This window comes from Denticeps clupeoides, chromosome 8 (genome assembly GCF_900700375.1).
Source record: "Denticeps clupeoides chromosome 8, fDenClu1.1, whole genome shotgun sequence".
In the NCBI taxonomy this organism is placed as follows: Eukaryota; Metazoa; Chordata; class Actinopteri; order Clupeiformes; family Denticipitidae; genus Denticeps; species Denticeps clupeoides.
The window spans coordinates 11717394-11742315 of NC_041714.1; the positions used below are offsets into that span (position 1 = coordinate 11717394).

The following is a 24922-nucleotide window of genomic DNA, read 5'->3' on the forward strand; positions in this document are numbered from 1 at the left end:
CAGAGACACGCTGGTGAAATGAACACCATCAACTTTTAGCGCTATTAGCATTATTTCAAAGTTGTTGTCTATGGCTGTGTCCTGTCCAGCTCTGCTGATCTCCTGGACTCCTTCCTTCCTTCAGTTTTCTTCTTTTTTTATTCTTCTAAGCTTCTCTCCACAGTTTGACTCCAGAAAGCCGACTGGCCTCTCCTTGCGTCCAGCCCGCTGGAAAATCCCTGCAGTGTCCGGGGATAAAAGAATGAGTCCCTGAAAGGCTGGGGGCTAATCTCCGAGGTAAGCCTGTCCGTGTCTGCCAGCTCTCCGTCTTTCTCTGCTCAACTCTGAGAGCTGTACGGGCCTGCCGGGGTTAATTGCCGGTGCAGAGACGAGGAGGCCAGGTCACCTTTGGTGAAAAAGAGGGGAATAATCATAGAGGACAACTGGAGCTCAGCCTCAGATATTTTTCAGGACAGTCGCTAATGGACGAAGGAGGGGAGGGGGGGATTCACCCAGGCTAGAGCAGCCCTGGCAGCCTGTGTTATGTCTGCAGGTCCCAGTGTTTTGTGTTAAGGTGACCCCCATGCACTCCATTCTGCAACCCCAGACTTGTTATGACACACACCCATCTGCATACACCCACACGGGCACATTCTCATGCATACCACACATACATGCACGTGCATTCACATAAACTGAGTGTATTGCCCTTTTTCTTGGTCACACAAAAGACTAAAGCCCCCGTGGATGGATGAAAGATGCAGTCGATGCAGATCAGTGTATTTTTGGACCGAGGAACATATCTGGAAACTGATCTGGACCTGTTGTCACGAAAGGTACGGCCCGCATCTGGTCCAGACTGGCTTCTTTCTGGGAAACCACAGGTCAGCTTTCCTTTTCAGGCCTTCCCAGTCTATCTCTCTTTCTCTCTCTGTGAGTGAAGGCAGCCAGAGGTGAGAGGTCAGTTTTCCGGGGCCACAGATTAAGTTTCAGATGACTGAGCACCTTTGTTGGGTGGGCACAGTGCAGAGGAAACGTTTCTAAGCGCTACCCCTCCCCCCAGTCCAGTTTGCTTAGGGAGGGAGGTGGTGGGAGTTTCAGATCATCCTAAAAGGATGTGGTCAACGCTGCACACGACGCAGCCAGGTTGATTCCGGAGTCCTGGGTTCTTTCCTGGAAAACAATGCGTCTGTCTGCACACATGCTCCTGAAAAGCCATGTGGTTCTTAAGAGTCCCATCAGTGTATTTTCTTTGTTAAGTGCTTGGGTAAGAATAAAGAATGTGCATGTTAAAGGTGACAAATCTTAGTAAGTCTTGACCTAAGAAATGACATGAGAAACAGCATGTGAGCCTAGTACTTCACCCAGACCCTTTAGTTGGTAAGAAGGTGTGTCGGCGCACTTGAGACCTATCACCTCACCTCACCACTCTGCTCCTGTTACCAGCGCCTCGAATGTGTGTGAAATGTGTAGGTGTGAGACCTTAGTCTCTTCCTGCTTAGTGGAGAAACAGTGGGTTAGGGTTCATGGCCCTTCCGTCTTCTGTGCGTTTTTTCCCCTTTGTGCTGTTGTGATAATGATGGATGACGTTTCTGAAACAGACAAGATAAGATATGAGTGAGTGCAGTGAGCTTGAGTGATTTTTTTCTAGAATACAGTGGGCTACAGAGCCTGACTGGTTTTGCTTACTTTAATATGGAAGAAAAGATAGAAGCGATTGTGGTTTCATTTCACTAACAGGGTAAATGTAAACCTTCACAGGTTAATAGCTGTTAGTAGAGCGGAAATCGATTATACAAGGTATTGTGACAGATAGCTTCTTATTTTTAAAAACCAAAATCAATATAAAATACATTCACATATATTATTTATATGCATCGAAATGTATTCGTGTGTGTGTGCATAGTAGTGGCTTAGTAGTAGTACTGTATTATACGTATGTTAGAGGTCTTTCACACCTAAATATTTTGTATATATTTTATTGTTAATTCTTGTATATATGTATACAACACTGAAGATATGGCACTTTGATATATGGTAAATTGTACAGCTTTTCTGTCAAGTTAACTACACACGTAGCCACTGGCAACAAAAGTGAATACATCCCTAAGTAAAAATGTCAAATTGTGCGCAATTAGTCATTTTTCCTCTGCGGTGTCATGTGACTTGTTAGTGTTACAAGGCACAGGGAGCAGGTGCGTTAAACTCTTCCACTTTCTCATACCGGTCAAGATTAACATGGTACCTCATGGCAAAGAATTCTCTAAGGATCTGATAAAAAGAAATATTGCTCTAAATAATGTTTGTCACCACCCTGGTGGTCAAGGTCATACAGAGGTTTAACATGACAGGTCCCACTAAGAACAGTGCTCAGCATCATATCCAAACATCTTTTGGTTTTTTGAAAACAGACATATGAGGGCTACCAGCATTGCTGCAGCGGTAGAAGAGGTGGGGGGTCCGGCATGACAACGACCCCAAACACACCCCAGACAACCACTGCGTTGCCAAAGAAACTGAGGGTAAAGGTGCAGGACTTGTCAAGCATGTCTGCAGACCTAAACTCTATTGAGCATCTCTGGGTCATCTTCAAATTGAAGGTTGAGAAGCTCCATGCCCAAGAGAGTTGAACTCCATGCCCAAGAGAGTTAAGGCACTGCCGGAAAATAATGGTGGCCACACAAAATATTGACATTATATTGACTTTACATTTTATCAAAGTTTAAAATGTTGTCCCATGGAGAGACGTAATAAAATATTTACAAAAATGTGAGGGGTGTACTTTTGTAGGATACTGCATATATAGCTGTAACTGGCAGAGGCAAAGCTGTCTACCTAGTAAAGTCTTTCTTGTTCGCCTGCTATCATTTATGATAATGTAGAAGTATCTGGCGAGACACTAGCAAATGTGTCCCCAGTGTTTTGTCTAATTTGGCACCATTAAAACACAGCCCTGAGAGAGTTAGAGGGAGAGAGAGAGATGGTTGACCAAAGCTATCTATTTGAAATACAATCTTGGCCTCCTTAAGCTGGCTCCTAATTTGTCACTGGCCAGAAAAATAGCTGCAAACTGGAATGGATGATGCATGCTGACAGCACAGGCATTTCTAAGGGATGTTGCAATGTAGGTCTCTTTCAGTAAAGATGTTTTATTTCACTTTTGCCACTCGCTCAGCCACTTAACGGTATTTTAGGAAAATGTTGTCTGGTGTCCAGTGACAGAGAAAGCTTTTGAATGTGTCTGTGATCAATCCATCAAAGTTCATGTGACAGATCAACACTTCCGTGTTTGGATCCTAGGAGTCTATTCTTTCAATCTTTAGGAGCAAGGAGAGACATGGTGCTAGATTCTGCAACATTTGTGAACTCCTGGAATAAATGTACAGTGAACCAGTGGATGCTCATCTTCTTATGACTTTGTCCACTCAACCAATGGTTGTAATATTACTCTACCCACTAACCCATATACATCTTATGGACATGTATATCATGTCTATATTGTGTTCATCGGTCCAAGACCAATTATTCTAAGACATTCACAATGACCTCAATTGGACTAGAATGAACCCGTTTACAAATGTCCTACGAATGTAAGTACTAGACGTTCGGAAGATGTAAAGAAAAAAACCACATCATCTGGCGTCACAGTCTGCACATTCACAGGACCAACAGTGGACACGAATAGATGACTTGAAAAGACGTTGCTTCATTGTGTCTATGCACAGTGGGCAGTAGGACATGGGTGTCTTTGACAGGCTTCAGTTAAAGTCAAAAGGCAACTTGAAAAGCAATAAACATGAAATAAATAAATATTTTATATGTTTTATTAAGTTTATCGAGTTAATCAATGACTCATACTGACGTTATTTATTTATTATTAATAGTGCTTTTCTATTACTCATCAGTTCAAAATTAGTCTTCAGCTAATCTAACCAACATGTCCAGCGCACGCACCATGATTGTAAAGAACAGAAAATGTAGTTTGTTATCAGTTTGTTTGTGTCTGTATCTGTGAGGGACTTCAGTAGAAGAAGTCCAGCAGATCGTTCTGATCCTGTGACCTATCTAATGGAAGCATTCTGGTTTATGTCCAGAGTCTGTGTACATCTCCTTAGACCTGCCACAGGAATTCTAGGCCTGGGCACAGCTGCCCATTAGTTATCAGCGTACATGACGAGTTCAGCGCGGTCAACATTCCTCAGGTCTTCTGGGACACGGAAACCCTAGAGAGACACATGAGCGTCTTCGCTTTGTCTCATTTCGCCAGCGGTGTGTTCGCTGCACAAGGGCCGGTGATGAGTTCTGGCATTGCAGGCTGGGGTAAAAACAACAGGATTACTACGTTCAGCATGCAGAGCGGCCCGTGCTGCATTTCTGCAGGGCCTGCTAATTCAGCACTCTTAGCAGCGCGCTGGGCCGCGTTAGTACACTGTAACTGGATTTTCTTGGTAGCGCAGGTGAATTCTCAACACCCCAGCTCAGCAGAATTTTTTTTAGAGGCATGTTAAACTCAGGTAAGCCTTTGGGCTCGGTGTTCATGTAATTTTTAACCTTTCTCCGGTGTGACTTTATGAGTCCAATCCCTACATGTCCTAATTATTTCTGGATGATGTGGAGGGAGAGAGGCTCAGTCCCTCCCTTTCTTTCCTTCAGCCTCTCTCTCTTTCTCTCTCTCCCTCTTTCTCCCTCTTTACTCAGTCCTCTCTTTTCAGCTTTATCGGGCCTCATTGGCATAATGGTGCTGAGATTTATGCTCAGACGCAGAACTCTGTGGAGTTGGAGCCCAGCATTGCTGATCCAACCTGAAAGATGAGCTCTGAGCAAAAAGTTTTGGTAGTTTTGAGTGTTTTGCAGCTGTTTTGTCACTAGCCTCTGATTTATTGTTCTATGCATTAAACCTTAGTAGTATTTTTAACAACAAAATGCTTTCACATGTACAAATTCTAAACCAAACTTGGCATGCAATTCATGCTGCAAACATGGGGGGATGCAGTCAATGCCTTGAATGTCTTGTATGAAGGGAAAGGCAATTTGTCAAAAAGAAACATTTATATGATGGTATTCACCTTTTAACATCAACATATTGATTTATTAATATTTTATGAGTCATTATGAATCAGTTTAAATATGTTCAGGTCTTATCTTTATTGCGCACTACCCTTTTTTATTGTGGTGCATAATTATTTCTTTTACCATGAACATCTGTAATGAGTTTAAGATAGGAGGAGCCCAATGATTGACAGCTCTCATGATTGACACCTGTCAATACACCAGATGCATAAAAACATCATCAAAGATTGTTTCTTTGTTATTTATGTAAATCCTGAGGACAGACATTTCACAAAGATATGTAACATAATTCAATAAAATGACACAAGTTATGCTTTTTCACTAGAGTTTACACTGAAAGACATTTACAGGCACTGGAAAATAAAGAAATAGTACAGAACGCATCAAGTGTGAGCTGCTGGAGTGGAAATGTTTGTTCTGTGGCTGTTGCTCTGGGCCATGAGCAGGTTTACAAGACACTAGATACACCCTGCAGTGAAGCGTTGACACGACTTGGCCCATAAGTCGCTCACTTTCTGTTACTGGGAGGTTACTTTCTCTCTCTCTCTCTCTCTCGCACCTTCCCCCCTCCCCCACGCCCTTTGCCCGCCAGCGCTGGTCACATGCTTGACCTGTTCGACTGGCCTGCACCACTCCCTGCCCCACATACCTCCCCCATGTCAGGCAGTGCTGAGAGATTCTCTCTTGTGGCCTTCTTGCCAACTGCACTGCAAGAGTAAATACCGCCACACGCAAGCCTGTACGGGGCCCCAGCCCTCTGGCCATACCACCCTACCGGCCCCACGGGCAGGGCGTCGGAAGAGCGAGCGTGCGAGCGAAGCACTCAAGGGTAGTTTATTTACTCAGGCTCCTGCTTTTTTAAAGGGACGAGGCCTTGATTGGACTCCTGTCATTAAAGCGCATCACAGTTGCTATTAAACATTCATTGGCTAGATTAAAAAGCGCTGGGATCCTTTCAAGTCACTGAACTTGCTCGCTGGAAACAATTACCCCCAAAAAATAACAGAATGATCATAACGTGGGCCCTGCTGCCAAGGCAAAGGCCAGATAATTAGTTTGAGAAAGTGTGTTTTCCTTGTAGGAGCCACACACGCAGAACAGCCAAATGACTTTACTCCGCCACTTTATAAACAGCCAGATTCGGGGTAAAAAGCTGCGAATTTTTTTTTTTTTGCACAAGGCAAATTATAAATTTCCTGCCTTTTCCTGCTTTTTTTTTAGTTTTTATTCAAACAACACTTTTCTTCCTGTATTTTATCTCCCTTCCTCTCAGAAGTTGATTAAGACCAACTATTAATGAAGATTTAATGAGAGCACTTGAAAAAGGACTGACTTTATTTATTTATATTTTGGCGTTGTGCGGCACTCAGGGTCTCATGGGATGTGTTTGATGCGGTGAGGACCCAGGGTGTTGTGTAGCATCTCTATAGGAGGAAAACCCAACGTCTCCATATCACGCGTGTAGGTCCATACGTCCAAACACACACAGCCACCCACACACAGGTTTCCCAGCTGCCAACGGTTCCTCTGCCACAGCGCGACGGGCACCGTGTGCTGCTGTGGCTTGTAGGGGGCTGAGCCGGGCTGATTGACGGAGATCTGCGGTGCGAGGTGGAGGGTCAGGGCCACGGGCCAAGCCAGGGGCCCACCGAGGGGGTGGTGGTGGGCGGGCAGGGGGCTCGGTGTGTCTGCTGCTGTCGTTGGCTCTGTCCTCAGGGCCTCAGGTTTGAATGTCAGTTTCTCTAATAACGGGAATCGGTGAAAAGGTCAGCCGCAGTCGCCTGACCATGAGGGGAGGGGAAAAGAGGGAGAGGGAAAAGGAGAGATAGAAAAAGAGGAGAGGAAGAAGGAGGAGAGGGAACTCCACGCAATGCCAGGGGCGGAAATTGATTGTCTGGCGGAGGGAAAGGAAATGAGGAGAAAAAGAAAAATGAAGGCTGGTAAGCGCAGAGAAAAGATGAGAAGATGGAGGGAGGGAGGGAAGGAGGGAGGAAAGTGTGGGTAGAGGTTGAGGACAGGAGAGTGTCATGGACAGGTTCAGATATGCATGCCTGCTTTTTAAATTGCCATCAGCGTTTTTATCTCTCCATCACCCCCCCCCCCCCCCACCCCCCACCCCACCCCTCCACTGACATCCCGGCTACCTGAGAGAGAACTTCCTGCTCACCGTCCAGCCTCTGCTACCGAACCTCGACAAAAATAAAATGGGGAGTTCAGGGAGGATCCTGTATCAGTGACGAGGTGCAGCGCGCCGCTGTAATCTGCTGAAATGTAAGTATTATTCACCCCCCCGTTCCACTCCCCTCCACCCGCTCTCCCGCTCATCCCCGTGCTGCAGAAGGAGACAAAGTGGATGTGGCCGGTGATAAGCTGTGGAATATGGATCTTACAGAATCGCACAGAGCGGCCCGTCTTCATTACAGCGTTAGGAAATGGCCATGGCTCTTATCATCGCCCCGGCTGAAACCGCTGCTGCTTGTTAGCCACCGGATTCGAGTCGGGGCTTCTCCGATAGCACCGCTGGAAGCCGGACGGAAGTTTGGAACCTTTATTTTGGGTTCGGTGGAGGCCGGCTGTGGGAGGGCCCATGCTGACCACAGTGAACTTTCCACCAGAAGCCCCCAGATCAGGTTCCCACCAGGGGCTCAACTAGGTCAAGTGGCTCATTCAAGGTCACCCTGGTAGAACACTCTGCTGTTTGTTAGCTCCGTTTTGGGGGTGGTGTCAGGGGGGTACATTTAGGAAAAATACCCTTTTTAAAAACCTTTTCCTTCTCTTTGTGTCACATTTTGTAAAAAACTTATTAACAAATAAACAAGCAAATAAATTACAGAATGAATACATAAACAATAAAAATATAACTAGCATTTAGCAATTCAGCTTAATAACTAATTGTAAACTCCAATAGTTAAAACTCCTTGTATTTCCATTAGTATGAAATGTGTTATGTAAAATAGGTCTGATTGATTGATTGAGTCAATGGAGTATAGGGACACATAGCCCTACATTAATAGATGCTTTTTGTCCTTATCACAGTACTTGTCTACACATGCAGTATTGGTAATCTGTCAACTGGACACAGTAGTGATTTTATGTATAAGATACCGTGTGATATGACATTATTTCACCAAGGTGGGATTTTTTAAAAGCCCTTTCAGCCGTTTGTTTTTTTTTTGCCCCCTATTTTCGAATGACGGACGTAAAGGAGAGAAACCCACACTGAAGGGTTCTCTATATAGTAGCATATAAGACGCCAGGTGAGCAGAAATATCCCTTTAGCTCTGAGGTCTTTTCATCTAAAGAGCGTCTCGCTGAATGAAACGTGTGGTCAATAGCTGTGAAAGGCAGGTCAACAACTGAGAAACGCTCAGGGAGGCGGTGGAGAGACCAAAGAAATGGCAGGTAACACTCCTTCCACCATCACCCTGTAACTGTGAAAGCCACACTCTTCAGGAGGAACAGCCAGAAAAGGTTACAGCACAGGAAGAAAGAAAGGAGCAAGGGAGCAGAGAAAGGGGGAAGGAGACTAAACATGAGCGTTAGGGGCAGGATATTGGAGTGGTGAAATAATTAGAATAACAAGTGAGCGGCTCCGACCAGCGGCTGGCCGTCCGACTCCAATAGCGATACATTAGCTAAGACAAGCGCAATGCATTTTGCATGGAACCCCACGACGATGATGGATCAGCCTGTAATGACATCCCTTTCTCCTCTTCCGCCGTGGGGTAAGTGGAGGTGAGGGCGGTGCGAGGTCTGTCTGGGTCTGGGTCTGACCCCTGCCTCAACGCTGCCGCTGGAACTCCTGCCGGTGGCTGCAGCCTGTGAAATGCCATTAATTACCCCTACCCCCAATGCCCAGTCCATTTACCCCTCCCTATGTCTGTGTCAGGCCGTGAGGTGACCAGGGCTGCACATTCCACCCTGACAGCCAATCAGAGCTGCTCACAATGTGAGAAAATCTACATTTGCCTACGTGAAAGGGTATGAATGTAAATCTGCAAGCAAATTTCTCATTTTGTTATGAGCCTCACAAGGCAAGGGTGGCCATTAAAAAAAAAGATGTTGATGTAAATTTGAACAAAAATACAAGGAGCATGAGCGTGTGTGCTATGCTTTGAGCGGCATCTGAAAGGCCGGGCATTTGGCATAACGGCTGTGCCCTCTGGCACTGCTGAGAGGCCAGTTGGCTGGACCATCTCTCTCTCTCTCTCTCTCTCTCTCTCTCTCTCTCCTTTCTTTTGCCCTGCCGCTTGCTGACACAAAGACGCACACACAGGTGCGCTCTTGTCCTCCACATTTGTCTGTCATTCTTTAACGAATGATGGACAGCGCCGCGGGCTATGAGGTGTGTGAATGGCGCTTGAGTGTGACTGGTCCCTGAGTGCTGTACAATGCACGGGCCCCTGCAAGTCAGTGTTACAGAAAAAAACATCTCACAAAATCATAAACATCTGATGCTTACTCGAGGAAGCAACAAACGAAGCTCATCCATAATCCACACTAAACCCGTCAGGACCTTGATTGCGTACAAATCGACGGGTAATCTTGTGGTTGAGTAAGTGTGTCTGTGCACCAGTAGACTCTTTTGCAAAGTTCTTAAAAGTTGATTATAACGTTATTTTATCGTAAGTTCACAGTGAAAGTGAAGGGATAGTGATACACAGCACAGCACATGGTGACACAACAAAATGTGTCCTCTGCTTTTAACCATCACCCTTGGTGAGCAGCGGGCCATGACAGGCACCTTGGTGAATCGGGATTTGAACCGGCAACCTTCTGATTACGAGGCCGCTTCCTTAACCACTAGGCCACCACTGCCCCTAATAGAAGGTACGTTTTAGATTTCAGTGTTTAAGATTTGTGAGTAGTTCCCTAAAACACTAGATTGTGTGTAGGTGTGTGTGTGTGTATATCGCTCTGTGTGAGAGTGTAGGGCTACTGGTTCTGTTCAGGTCGAGCTCCTCTGACCTGCTGTGCTCGGAAAAGCCGTGAAGTCCTGACTGACACTGGGCAGCTGGACTCTCAATCCTTCTCTTCTCTTCTCTTCTCTTCTCTTCTCTTCTCTTCTCTTCTCTTCTCTTCTCTTCTCTTCTCTTCTCTTCTCTTCTCTTCTCTTCTCTTCTCTTCTCTTCTCTTCTCTTCTCTTCTCTTCTCTGTGTGTGTAGAGAGGGGGGGTGTGTGTGTTTCTGTCCCTCCAGGGTGCTGTGTCCTTTCTGTCTTCTCTCTGATATATGTGTGTACATGTTTAGAGCAGTGTGTGTTTGGGTAGTGTGAGGCTTTAGTTACACAATCTCAACTCAAATGAGTGTGTTGGTCATGCTGATCATTGCAGGCTGTATGTGAGGTTCACTCCCATGCCCAGTTTTCTGTATTTGGGTGCATATTTTGTATGGATGGATTTGGATGCCCTGTTCCTGTGTAAGTGTGTGTTGTGACATGAGATCTGCGTGTGACTGCATTATAGCCTGTTTGTGATCGTGCGCACGTTTAAGTATGTGATTGTGAGCAAGCGTGTGTGTGTGTGTGTCTACATATGTGTGTGCGTGTCCCCACCAAGACAGTGGCGATTATCTGCATGTGGATCTGTAGGCCCTGCCGTGGTCACTCTCAGCTGAGCTGTTTGAGCGCACGGCTTTTAAAAGCACCGAAGGCCACGGCGTGATTACCGGCCAGTCACACACTAAGCTGCTGAGGGCGGCCACATGACACCAACCACCACCCCCCCTCCACCCACCCACCTCTCTCTCGCTCAGTTTTCCACTCTGTCTTTTAGCCACGGTACCCTTGCTCGGTCCTGACAAGGTTATGCCAGTGTGTTCTGAGTATCTATTGATTTCCCCCATCAAAGATCCCTGCAGCCTGGGGTAGGGGGTAGTGGTGAGGAGGGCGTGGGGAGGGTGGAGGAAGGGAGGGGGGCTGCTGCTTCAGATAACACTCCGTCTTTTATTCTTTAACTCCTTCTGTGTCCCCGCCGTGTCCCAGCGCTGTCCCAGCAATGCTGCGCTCGTGTTTCTGGTCATGTCTCGGGCTTGTGTTGCTTGTCTCAGTTTTTTCTCAGTTTTGTCTTGACCCCTCGGCTCAGTGCTGGTGCGACACACACACACACACACACACACACACACACACACACACACACACACACACACACACACACACACACACACACACATTCACATTAGAAATATTCTGTGTGAATAGTAAGTGTCTCATTCTAATTACTTTCTTACACCTTGCATTTATCATGTGTTGTATGTATTGAATGTGTTTCAGATTATGAGAAAAGTGCCCCTGTCTGTGTGTCTGACCCCCAACTCATCAGGTCACTTTTAGTTTTTGATTATTAACCTGCGATATGCACCAGTGGATATTTCCACAGATATTTTCCACTGCCCTTAAATGTGTGCAAATGGCAAGCAAACCACCAGAAAAGCAGGAAAAATAGCCACCAAGTAAACAAAATAAAAAAGGTGGGTGACAAGCTTTCTGATAATCTGCACACTTCCCTTCTTTAAAGTCTATGAAAGAGGGGGAATGTTTCCATATTTAGATTTAGAAATTATTCATAAGATTTTTAGTCATGGCATCATTTGCTTTTAGGAGGAAAAAATGAGATTTTATTATGCGCTTGCTTATGAGTGACTCCCACCACAGACACAGGAATGAATGGCTTAATGCCAAGGCCAATTGAGAGGCGCTGTTGAAAGCCAGGGGGTAGATTTTCATAAATTATTCATCATTATACAAAATAATCCTTAGCAGGATTGGGGAAAGGGGGCTGGGGCGTCAGTTTGGAATGGGAGCCGAAAGCGGGAGTGTGTGTGTGTGTGTGTGTGTGTGTGTGTGTGCAAGCATGCAAGGATTATACGGAAATATGTCTTTCATAGCATTCGTAAGAAAACAACGCTTTATGTGAATAGATATTTATAGATATAATCTGTGGAAACAATTGTGATGGGAAAGAGATGGCGGAGGATACCCGCCGAGGGCATACCCTGTATGGTGAATGAGTTGGGGGGAAAGGATGGGCTGACCTGGTTGGATTGTGGGACACACACAGACACACACACACACACACACACACACACACACACACATTTATAGACACTGCCCTCAGGCCAGACGATCTGTCATGAGTGGGGATGAACCCCCGACACACCCAGGCTCGCAATCACATGGCCACAGACACATATGGGAACATACAGCGCACATGTGTGGAGACACGCCCTCTTGCGCAAAGACACACACACAAATAAAAGCGTGCACGCACAGACGTATCACTACATATATCTGAACTGACAAGTACAAAAAAGCCCATTTGTCCAAATTAAAACAGTCGAGTTACTGACAAACAAGCAGCAGAAAAGGTTGCCCCTGCTACGAATGCCAACTAGAAGTCATTTGACACAGAGATGAGCTTACATGTGGTCAGCCATTAAAACCACTTTAGGAGTGTTTTGGTTTAAGGTGGAAAAGGAAGACAATCTAAGGTGGCACTTCCTGTCTCTCCCTCCCCACCCCTCCCAAGGACACTCGCCAAAAGTTATTCTTATTAACACTGCAATCTAATTCAATTTTGGAGCCATCTGCTCTGTAATATTCACAGAACAACAACAACACACACACACACACACACATACAGACACCACTGTCCCTCAGAGCGAGTGGAGATGGAGAACAGCCTCTTAAGTGTCCTTCAGGTTTCGGCTGCTGTGATGACGGAGCCCATAACTCATCAATGCTGTCAATTGTATAAAATTCTTACCCCAGCCTACCTAAGTGCAGCATACAGGACACAGTGACTGGGGCGGAGGAGAGGAACCCCACCTTCCTGTCAGAGTTATGCTCAGTATCATTTCTTTAAAATCATCTCAGAGAGAAGCCAAACCATATAAATTTTATGGCGATGTCTTCAGATCCATACGCCCTGTGATATATAGATTTGAAAACATGTCTTGTGTTTTATGAGGCATCTGTAGAAGTGGGTCCCATCAAAGCCAGGTGCGCTGTGCCAGGAAGCGATGATGATCCAGTAGCTGTCACAGACAACAGTCCTGAGATTTGGTGAACCTCAGCGATCCAGACAAGCAGCTTAGTTTTTTTTTGTCCTTTGCGTGCTTTTCATAATATCAATAAATTCTTACTGTATGAACTTTAAATGTCAGTCTCCAATGTGGACAGGAGATTATGAGATAAAAGTAAAGCAATCACATAATTAATCTGTGTATCAGCAATCATTCAAAATACAAATTAATTTTTGCAGCCCCCAGAATGCTTTAGTGGGCTTTGCTCCTTCAACAAATAGAAACATTTGTTTTTGATGGATCTGGATGTAGGTGAGGTGATGGACTTTAAATACCCATTTCACCCATAGGGACACCTTTTGCAGGTAAACACACTCTAGCATAACAGTGTCACTTGAAATGAACAGGTCCTGGACAAGCAGATGGGTTTGTAATCACTGCCCTCCTTATTCTGAGACCTGCCCCACTGAGCTCTTGTCACTTCAGTTCACCTTTAACTTGACGGAGCAGAGGGACGATCACCGGTGTCTGGAGAAAGATCCTTGATTTATGTAATTATAGCAAACATGGCTGTAGCAGAAGCCAGTGATTATTATAATAACTTGGCGGGCTGATGAAACGGTGTAAGCAAAAATCAGGGAATATTCAATGAGTCCAAAGGCTCATTGCCAAAGACTCACCTCCTTACTCCTTTTTTTTGACCTTGGCATCTTAACTCTGTATTCTCTGTATTTCTGGACTGGCATCAGCTGACCAGGTTGCATAAATCTGGAGGAACCACTGACACCACTACTCATTTCTTAACTGCCTCCAAACCGTTACACTGCACCATGGGCCCACTTTAATTCTTGGGTTATCACTGTCAATCCATGTTGGTGTCCATGGCTATCAAATGTACCCCCCCCCCCCCAAAAAAAAAAAAAAAAAAAAATTGACCCAAAGTTGACACCAGCACTCTCAGTGGCTTTAAGTCAGCATTATTCCCAAAACTCAACCGCCTGCCCCCTCCCCCCGCAAGTACCCGCCAGACTTCCCGCCAAAACCCCTGACTCAAACCAACCAGACCCCTTCACCCAAATCCACCCAAATCCCTAACCTTCCAGCCCCTCCTCCACAGCCCAGTCTGTTTGGGTCGGCGCTGGGGTTGGGGATCTGGCAGGAATGGGGTGCTGTGATTTTGGTGCTGCTGAATAATAGTGACCTTTCATAAAGAAGGGGATCCGGGGACTTCTTTCCCAGACACGCACTGACCTTTCAAACCAGACGGGGGCTGGAGGGGTGGGTGCTGGGCTGTGGGAGGGCAGTTGCAGGGTGGGGGGCTTCAGACCGTGGACTTTGAACCGGCCAGTTCCCCCGCTGTCAGGCTGTGCCTCTCTCTCTCTCTCTCTCTCTCTCTCTCCTCTGTGGCCAGGGTTCATTCTCTCTCTCTTTTTCTTCTTCTCCCCCCCCCCCTTTTTTTTTTCATTGTGTCATGGGGAGCATTCTGTATGCAAAGCGGCCAGGGCTGCCAGTCCCCTAAACCTTTGCAAATCAATTTGTCTGCGAAGCCGAGGCAAAGTGAGAGACGGAAAATGCACCCCTGTTTATGACATCATGGGCTTTGGTTCTCATGTCATATAGAACAAGACTAAAAACTGCAAAAATGATCCAAATTTTGTACCTTTTCTCCCATTTCTCCTGCCGTGCCAGTAAAAAACTAAGAACTGCACAACAGCAAGAAAATCGTCAGTGTCTAGTTGAAAATGTGAAGGTGGCCAGAGAGACTCCGCTGTTATCGTCTGCCTCAGACAAAACAGGCTGTGCACTGTACTTTGGCCTTTAATGAATATCTATTGTCCAAACACTCCAGCGAGCGGGAGAAAAGTCCTTTAAGGCGGCCATAAAAAGAGGCATGCCCTGGTGACGTGCCGTTACAAAAAAATGTGCTTGAGTTTGTGCAGATGCCAAAGATCACAGGGAATATTTCAACTTTTCCCCCACAACGAGGGAAGGTGGACCGGTGCCAGTTTTGCTGGCTCATGTGGGCTCATCTGACATGGATGCATTAGGAATGAGGAGGATAGAGGCTCCACCGGGGCAGGGCAGTGTGAATTACACACCCTGATCAAAACCATGCGTGTCTATAGTGCGCCTCCTGCGTCTGAGGTCAGGGCTGGTGTGTGTGTGTGTGTGTGTGTGTGTGTGTGTGTGTGAGTTTGTGGAGACTGACCTGTATAACCTCTGGGGTGTTTGTACAGCAGACCTTGGCTGGAGTTTAACCTCACTACCTCCTTCCTTTTTTCTCACTCCATCACTCTCTCTTCTCCAAAGCTCATGCTTTGTGGACCATGTGCAAAATTGCACAATCAATCAATCAATCAATAAATCAATCAATCAATCAATTGGAGGTTATTTATAAAGCAACTGTTGTGCAAATAGAAACTATGGAAATCGTAGGGACCACCGACAATAAATGCTGCCTCCCTAGTCCTGCTTTTTGGCTCACTGTGAGCCGGTAGGGAGTCATGGGGAAAATTCTGCATGCAAAGCGGCCCAGGTTGCCAGCCCCTAGACCTTTTGCGAATGAATTTGTCTGCAAAGAAAAGGTTCAGTGCAGTGAGAGATGGAAAATGCACCCCTGTTCATGACATCATGGGCGTTTGGCTCTCTGGTTAATTAAAACAACCCTTATGGATAATAAAAAAATATATATTTTTTTACTAAATTTTCTCGCATCTCTCCAGCTGTGCTGAGGAAAATACGTCAGATGTTTCCTTGATGCAAATGAATAGCAGTGCAAAAGCAATATGTAAGACAACACGTTGGAATCCTTTTTTGGTATAACTGTATTAACAATAGAAAGATGCATTGTAAAATAAATATACCCTAAATGGAAATTATATATAAACAAAAACACTAAATGACTGGAGTTATTGGGAACAAATGTGCTTTCTAAGCAAAAATGTCACAATAAACGATTGCACTAATTTATGCTGAGTGGACGTCTATCACACAGCATGACATGACAGCTGTCCTGCTTCATTGTTATTTAGTCCCACTTTTAAAAGTGCCCCCTTTGGCACTTTTGTGGGAAGGGGGTGGCCGTCTACCTGTACCACATTGCCTCTCACTCGGTTTTTCCACTTTCTTTCCCGTGCTCTCCGTCCTTCTGACCCAGTCCGGTTTTATTTAAGAAATCAAATGTGCTCTTTAAATAAAATAAGAGCATCAGGTCACACCTCATGATGGGGGTGTCCCTGCCCCCACAGGGTCTCCTGAGCCAGCGGTGGCTCATTTAATTGCTTGGAGCAGGCAAGTTGAAAGGGGGGTTTAGGGAAAAAAAAATCTCAAGGAGTATTGATCACTTATAGTCTTCCATTTCATCAAGCACCCCCTCCTGTGTCTGTCCCCTTCCCCCAGTTTTGTACCGTTAATTCAGGTTTCACTATGTGTGTGTGTGTTGTGAGGGTCAGTACTGCAAACGGGAAGGCGTATGTGTGTGTGTGTTTGATCCATCTGATCAATATCTGTCCCCCTTGTGAGGCCGTGTCTCGCCAGCTTCCTCATGCTTCTCAGCTGGGTAATGAGCGGCCTGGCCAGGGTTGGGACAGGGGCCCTGCGCAGACAGGCTGCACCAGCCGGCCACCTCTGAGTGGGGGTGAAGGCCACTGAGCTGACCTTAAGCACCCCGACACGACCAGACAGAATCAATGTCTCTCGTCCAGACAGCCCCCTCCCTGCATCAACGGCACCCACATTACACCTGACCAACAATGGAGGACAATTGGGAATGCGTGTGTGCACCGTAATAGTATTCTATTATTCAATTTATCATCTATGATATACGTTTACATGTTCTTCAACCCCGTTATTATGCAACTGGTGAAAATAATGAGATATGGTGTGTGCTGCGGTGTGTTTTCGCTCGAATGTGCGTTTGTGTGTGGCCACTGTACTGACCGACTGCTTCATTAGTGCTCCACTTTATTCAGTTCCCTCATAAAAAGAGGGAAAGAAAGAAAGAAAAAAGCATTTCTCCTGCCCTGCTTTGACTTTCTGTCGTGTCTCTTAAGCTGGCGGATTATCCTTATCCTCCTCTCGCTCTCTTTCTCACTCCCTCCAGGAATACATTTCTAATCAGACGTCAGGAAAAATGGAGAGAGGGAAGGCGAGAGAGGAGATAGTGTGGAAGAGAATGGTTAATTGAAGCTGGGGATTTCTCCTGATCTGTGGCTGGGCTCTCTGTACTTACAGCTCAGTCGACTTGCCCTTCATTTTCCAGCCTTTCATGTGAGTGAGCGCCACTGGAGCTCCTCTGCCGTCTCTGCCTCGTACCTGTCGGTCTCAGAGCTGCCGCCGATGCCACTCGGGCCGTCCCAAATTAGCCCACCCCCTGCTAAATGTGCCCTTTTGGTGGAAGAAGTAAGAGAGCGATTGCACAAAAAGCACTAAAAACTTTTTGTTTTAACTTTGTGCTGTGCTGCAAACAGGATTTAACACCTGCTTTTAACACCTCATTCAAATATGGAGCGATTTGCAAAAGATTTGAAAATTATCCCTTCAGTTTAAAGGATTAGAATTTTCACTGTGTGCTAATTGGTCCATTTCTATAATACTTTCCATGTGTCTCAAGTTCAAGTGTTTATTGTCATATGGAGAGGCATCCCATAATGAAATTCTGAGTCTCAGTTAAATCTCAAAGTTACTGTTACTTACTGTAAATATGTAACGCTAAAGATGATTTTGGCTACTAATAAAAAGACACACACACATTTTTTAAGGTTTTTAAATAAATATGAGAATTTTTACAAATGTGACGTGCAGGAGTAAGAGTAGGGTGAATAAACTTTATTGATCACATCATTAATAACGGTAATAGTTTCTAACTAATTCAGCAGCAGTTGACAAGGGAAGAGCTGAGAGAGAGCGGCGTAGGAAGGGAGGGAGTGCTGGGGACGATAAAGGAAAGGTCTGGTCATTCCGCCACAGCACAGAGGAGCGTCAGGGGTCAGCCGGCCCCTTCAGATAAGGCCAATTCCTGGAAGTCTGGAGGTTTTCAGACGTTTGTTGCTGGGTTTCCTTTTTTTAAGAAAAAAACTCCTCACAATTTCCTTCTCCAGAGTCAGTCAGGAGGCCATGGTCAGTCATGGCAGAGTGATAAGGAAATAAAGGCCAAGTTTTGAGGCGCTGATAAGAGGTCCTGGTGAGGGGGCCATGGAGTGGAGAGAGAGAGCAGGGACCTGGGCCCCACTGACAAACAAAGGGGTGCCCTGTGCTGCGTTAAAGAGATTAATTATGGCACCGACACCTTGGGCACTGACAGCTAACAGAGGCGAGTCGGCCTCAGCACTGCGGCTTTGTGGGGAGGACAGGCGGCCATGTTAGTTCATTCGCAGGCATTGTCTCACGGCCCCAAGAACAGATGTACTTCAGCTGCAGCCTTTTTTTCAAACCTCTTTTCATGAATGTTAAACTCAGATATCAAAAGAGTTCCCATGACAGGCTTGACAAGTCTAACAAAGGTCCCAGATATTAAAAATTAATATCCATTCATTATCTACTTCAAATGTTTGGAGGATTTTCACAATGGATAGCTGGCAGCGTAGTTCAGAACACAGGCACAATAACGGGTATTCAAGAACGTGGACATAAACTGCCCAGTAAAAAAGAGGAAACAAATGACATTATCATTACCCCGATGGGCATTAAAAACAAGTTGAATTCACTGTTTGGAGTGCCCATTCACTCACCATTCACTTCTTAATCAATTTTCTATTCAGCGCAGTGATGTTAACCGCAGAGTTCTTTCCTGCGCCATTTCAATTTGGTTTAAATATTAGTGCTCGCCCTTTCTGAATGATAGCAAAAAAAAAAGCCTCAGACCTTGACTGCGAATGACTTCCATCACCGAACAGTCATTATTTCAGCTTAAACAGTTCTCATTGGCTGCTTAAAATACCTGCACCTCATTAAAACCTGTGCTACCTGCAACCTGGAGGGTTTATTTTTTCTGAGCAGGCCGGGTGTGAGAGAGACAAAAACCAAAAAAACAGAAACAAGTGTGAAGGAGAAGGAGAGAGAGAAAGATGGGGGCACTGGTCCCTGCTTCCTTCCCTTCTCTTCAGAAGGGTCTGCAAAACACACACACACACACACACACACACACACACTGCTCCACTGGGGCCAGTTTCGCTCAAGTTGTCCTCTCGACACTTGGCTGCACACGGACTGTGAGGGCCGGGCTAGTTCCCGATTCTGAGAAAACGGAACACCTGTGCCTGGGTGCGGACGTCGGCAAAAATATAAATTTAAAAAATGCCGCTGGCCTCTCCACACCAGCGGCACACAGGAAGTATCACTACCTTAACCTTTCATGATGAAGACAAACAACGGCATTAACTAAATATGTAGAAAACGTAAAATGGTCTCGCACACTCACAAAAAAAAAAACGAATCCAATATTTTCATAATCTGGAGGCACGAAAGCTCATTTCAGGTCAGCCCGGTATCATGTTGCCAATCAGCAGCCCGTGTGAGAATTTTCATCAGATTCTGATTGCATTTAGAGTGCCTAATTAAATAAAATATGACATTATGTAAATGGTGCTTTCATTGCCATATGGGCCTGGGCACAGGAACACAAGTACTGGGGCACAGTTTGTGTGTGTGTGTGACAGTTTGCATATGTGTGTGTGTGTTTATATTTATACCATTGTGAGGACCAATTTGCTTACAAAGACAAGAACACTGACAACATTAATCTTCTTATTTACTGAACACTTGTTTATATGTGGCAAAGTCAGGTAATGACACATTTATAATACATATATTAGATATTTATTAATCTTGGTCATTACAAAAAACAAGTAATATGATACGCTGATAAGCAAAAAAATTTGACCTGTGTGGTCATCTAGTTTTAAAATTAACATAAATTCAGGAATTTCTTTGCAACCCAGATATTTGTTGAAAACACTATGCATGACAGGGGAGTGATCCACAGAGGGATTTTGTAATGTTGATGACCACTTACTTAGGAAATTATATAGGACATAAGTCCTACAAAGAACACAGAATATTAAATATGCCTAAATTTTGTCCTAAAACGATTGAGTGCAACATTCTGCTTATCAGACATGTCTTTTTTGAACATACACACACAGTGTGAGGCCGGAAGCGTGAGTGTCTCAGCAGCCTGGTGGGCCTGGAACTATCCCCCATAAGCACTTTTTACCCTGAATCTTATCTGCTGTTATCAGTTCCTCCGACTGGCCTCTGAACACTAAGGCTGTCTCTTATCATCGTGGCCACGACTCTCCCAGCCCCTGGTCACATTCACCCAACGCTACGTGTGTGTGTGCATGTGTCAGTGGCACAGGCACACACCTCAACGTTAACCTCAATGCCAGTTTACCATGATAAGATATAGCATATAGAGCCGAGGCATCTTATTCATCGCTACTTTTACATGTTTACACACACACACACACACACACACACACACACACACACACACACACACACACACACACACACACACACACACAGAATGATGAGCATGTCTGGCTCATCTCTGGTGGCTGGTGGCTTCTCATTAGAAATTCAAGTTTAAGCACAATAAACAGTGCGCTTGACCAACTTTTCTGAATTCTGGATCTACATTAAATCCCCATTCATATTTACAGCATCATATCCTTTTCCACACAGAATACTTTCCTTCTACCCTCACACACACACACACACACACACACACATACATACAAACACACTTCCCCAAATGACTGTTTATGTATCTGCCAGCGCTCTCAGCGTATCTCTCATCTGCACTTTCTTTCTCACTCCCTCCTTCCCGCCCAGAGGGGTGTGGTGCTGTCATCTCAGTGGCCCCGCATCTGGAGCGTCCTGCTGGGTCTGGACACTCCCCGTGCCCCCCACCCCCCAGGGATCCGGGTCGGGCATTATTATAATCTCCAGCCAAGAGCAGAATGGAGGCTGGCACTCGGCGCGCCCTCCTTGCCAAAGACCCTTTCATTTAAATAAGATTAAACACAAATGTCGAGTGGAGGCACCCTCAGCATCGGCCGGCGGTTGGAGCGATGTTATAGAGGACTAATCTATTCCATGGCGAATCGCCGCAGACTCCTAACGGGTTCTGAGCCGAGGCCCGGAACGCCACTGACCACATTCTTTAAATGGCTTGTCATTCACCGGAGGCCACGTTCCTCACCAGAATCTATATTGATTCAAGGCTGTTAAGAGAAATGAGAAAGGATTGATCTAATTTTTTGCTTATAAAGAAACAACATTCCATGTTGGGAACAGAAATAACTTGTTAAATGTGGAATGGCAGTTAAGTAGATATAACAAACAAAAAACCAACAACCTCGCCACCAAAAAAAACCCTCCGTAATTCGACATGATGAGTTATGTATGATTAAAATAATTACAGTCCTCACTTACGACACGACGCGTCAGGAGCAGGGACAGGCCACCCTTCCCTTTGGAAAGGGAGGGATGGAGAGAGAGAGGGGGAGAGGGAGACAGAAGCCCTGTTGTGAATATTCTGCATTTAAATTGTGCATTAAGGACCCAAACAAACAATGCGGAGCGTGATGCTAATGAAGCCAGGGTCAGGGGTGTTGCGCCGCAGCCATGCGATGGGGGGTGGAGAGGCGGGCCAGAGCAGCAGTCTGATTCTGCGTGACACGGGTCAGGGAGTGCACGGCTCTGTGGCTGCAGGGGGGCTCCCGCCATCTCCCTGGGGGTCCGTTAGGAGCGGTTGGATTGGCGAACGAGGCCTGATTTGCATGGCCATGTCCGAGTGCCGTGTATATGTCTCTATGTGTGTATGTGTGAGAGTGTGTGTGTATGTCTTCAGCACACTGGGCAAAGAGGGCTTATTCTAATAAGACTGCAGATGAGCTCGGATGGGATGCGAAGGGCCCGCTGACCCTGGCTAGCAGCGGCACCCTCGTTACCGTTATTAATATTTTACTAGCAGCCGGAGAGGAGGGGGTCGGAGCAGCCGCTCCTTATGAAATGTGACAGTGTAATGCACATCCCCGCCATTCCGGGCTCTGGCCAGGGTTATTCCAATTCAAATGAGGCAGACGGACATCAAGTAAAACCTGACCATGATCCATGTTGCAACGACAGCTACAAATTCAGGCTACACTGAATTTGTTGGGCATGGTTTTCCCCCCATTTTTATCCCTTTTTTGTTATTATTATTTTTCATTTTATTGTCATCTTTCTTTAATGACATCAATGGGAATGCTGCATAACATTTGCATGAACAATGAAGATTCAGTCAAACAGCACTCACTCAGCAGAGAGTCTGCAAAGAAAAGAAAAGAAGAAGAAAAAGATTTGTTTGCACTTTTAATTGCTCAACACAAAGCAGCAGCTTTCTAAACAAGCACCGACTCTGTGATGTATTTGCATATTCATGCAGATGAAAGTTTTTTTTTTCTTCTTTCCCCTCTGTTGGCAATGGGCTGTGAAGTTATTTATTCTCGTTGACAGCGTGCATCTTTCAGGAGGAGGACACCTTTTTATTGTTTTCGTTCGTTTGTTACTCACACACACACTTACACATCTTCTATGGTCATTTTTCTTCTGCAGAGGCCTGTGTGGCAGTGGAACAAGGAATGTGGCATCATCAGATTCTGGACCACTCAAAATTAGTGTCACTCAGACTACCTCAAAAACACAATTTACTTTTTAGTCTCTGTGTTTCAGACACACACACACACACACACACATAAACAAACGCACACAAACATGTAATAAAACATGTACATGCACATTGATTTTACCTTCAGATGTCAAACAAATGCTCTCTGCTCCATACTGCTGCAATTCCCCTTGCCATCCACTAGGGTGTGTGTGGTGTGTGCTCAGGCTGACACGACTGTAGCGCCGGAGACAGATGCTTTCACTGCGCACAAAGGGCAAAGGTCATTATTAAATCATCACGTTTGGAGAGGATGACTGATGATAACAAGAGAGGCTTGAAATGCTGGGGTCTGAAAATAGAAGGGTTAGTGTTCAACATCTGCTGCTGCCAGCGGACCTCAGAAGCACAGAGAGAGGCCGGCATATTAACAAACGCTGACACACGCACACACACACACACACACACTAACAAACTCCCCAAACTCAATGCATGCAAACACAACTGGATAAAAAGAGACGTGGAAACAAAATAACAATTATTGTTCATAATTACCTGGACATGCACTACAGGCCAGAAGTTGTTCTTAAACAAAAATTGTGCAGGAGAGAGTACATGAAGGGACACACACGGGCCGCTGAGGTGAAGAGATGACGGGAGGAGCCAAGAGAAGAGTTGCAACCCGCTTCTGGCTTTATTATGCACCGAGAGACAGATGCCGCGTTTGTGACAAGAGGCTCTCCAAGCGCATTCACACCTTCGCCGTGTTATTCTAACCTTTCATCCGACATTAATTCAGAGCTCCCCATAATGAACTAAATTTGTGTTGGTTTTTTTTCTCCCTTTTTTGCGTTCACAATGCAGAACGGCTCCTCTTTTTTCAGCGTCCGGTGTGGGAGGCGCACGTCCGAACGTTTCAGACCTTTTCAACCGCGTGCGTTCCTAAATGAGATTTTTCTTTCTGGTCGCCTGGTACAACAAAAATGCCGCACAAAAAATGTACACACATGCAAACAGACGCAATTTCCCTCTCTTCCTCTTTCATAGACACGCGCGCACACACACACACACACACAAACGAACCACTCAAGTTTCGACACATCACAGACAGTGGCGTAAAAAACGCACGGCTCCTTGGAGCGCTGCCAGGCGCGCTAGTGCAGCTCGCTTGGAAAGCTTTCAGTTAAAAAGCCACTTTTTTGGCGGGAGTGGGGGTGGCAAAGCCACTGCAGCGGGTCAGAGCTGCTAAAATAAATAATGGTTTAGGCAGGGAGAACCATTCCTGTAATTGTATCTGTCAGCCGACACTGAGCTACCCCGGCCGCTGATGCTAGAGCTCCTGCTCTCCTTCTCTCCCTCGCTTTTTCTCTTTTTTTTTTCTCCTCACATCCTTCCCGGTTCCTTTCTTCTCTCCCTGGGTGGCGTGCGGATCAGTGCCGATGGCTCCGCTGTCAGTGCAGTCACCTGGTCAACGGCACAGCGCACTATAGGGGTCCGGCATGGCAAGCTCAGACAGGCACACACACACACACACACACACACAGGCCCTGCAGGATGTCACGCCACTGACTATAGGGCCTTTGTACTCTGGTGGAAGATATGCAGGTATCTCTTCTCCTTCCCTTCTTTCATTTCTGTCCTTGTCACAAATGCACAATGTACTTATTTATTTATAATTTTTTTTTTTTTTTTACGAACACAGGAAAGTAAAGCTTTTTACAAAAAAATGAGACATAACCCAAAAGAAAAAGTAACAAAATGCAACTGCAGCAAAAAACAAAGCGGCAGCAAACAGCAGCTCGGTTATTAATGGCTCTTTACGCTGCTGTTTATTTTCAACACGTGTGCTAGTTACGCTAACAAACACTCTTTCTGTTCCATGGCGGGACAAAAAAAAAAAAAACAACACGCTCAGGGAGCCGGTAGTGTGAAACAAATGATGCCTTTTTTTGGTTAATCGTATATTTATACACGAGAGGAGGAAGGGAGGGAAGGAGCGCAAGGAAGAGAGAGGAAGAAAGAAAAGCACACATGCTAATAGCTTCCAGGACGCTTTGAAATGAAAAACAAACTCGGGAGGTAGAGGGTGTAATATTTTGCATGAAGGAGCTTATAACTGGATCCAGGGACGAGGGACAAATCAGGATGGTGGCTTTACGTCACGATGAGGTAGAGCCAAATAAATAAATGAATGAAC

The 24922-nt window shown here is 45.6% G+C and overlaps 1 long non-coding RNA gene across 1 annotated transcript; it reads right to left on the minus strand.

Moving 5' to 3' along the window:
- Nucleotides 1–19658: 19658 nt before the first annotated feature.
- Nucleotides 19659–24325, minus strand: LOC114795898 (uncharacterized). The gene is made up of 3 exons (XR_003750567.1): nt 23281–24325; nt 22868–22989; nt 19659–22677 (listed from the first exon to the last, which is right to left on the minus strand). It is a non-coding gene; the product is annotated as an uncharacterized LOC114795898 (long non-coding RNA).
- Between the last annotated feature and the right edge of the window lie 597 nt (nt 24326–24922).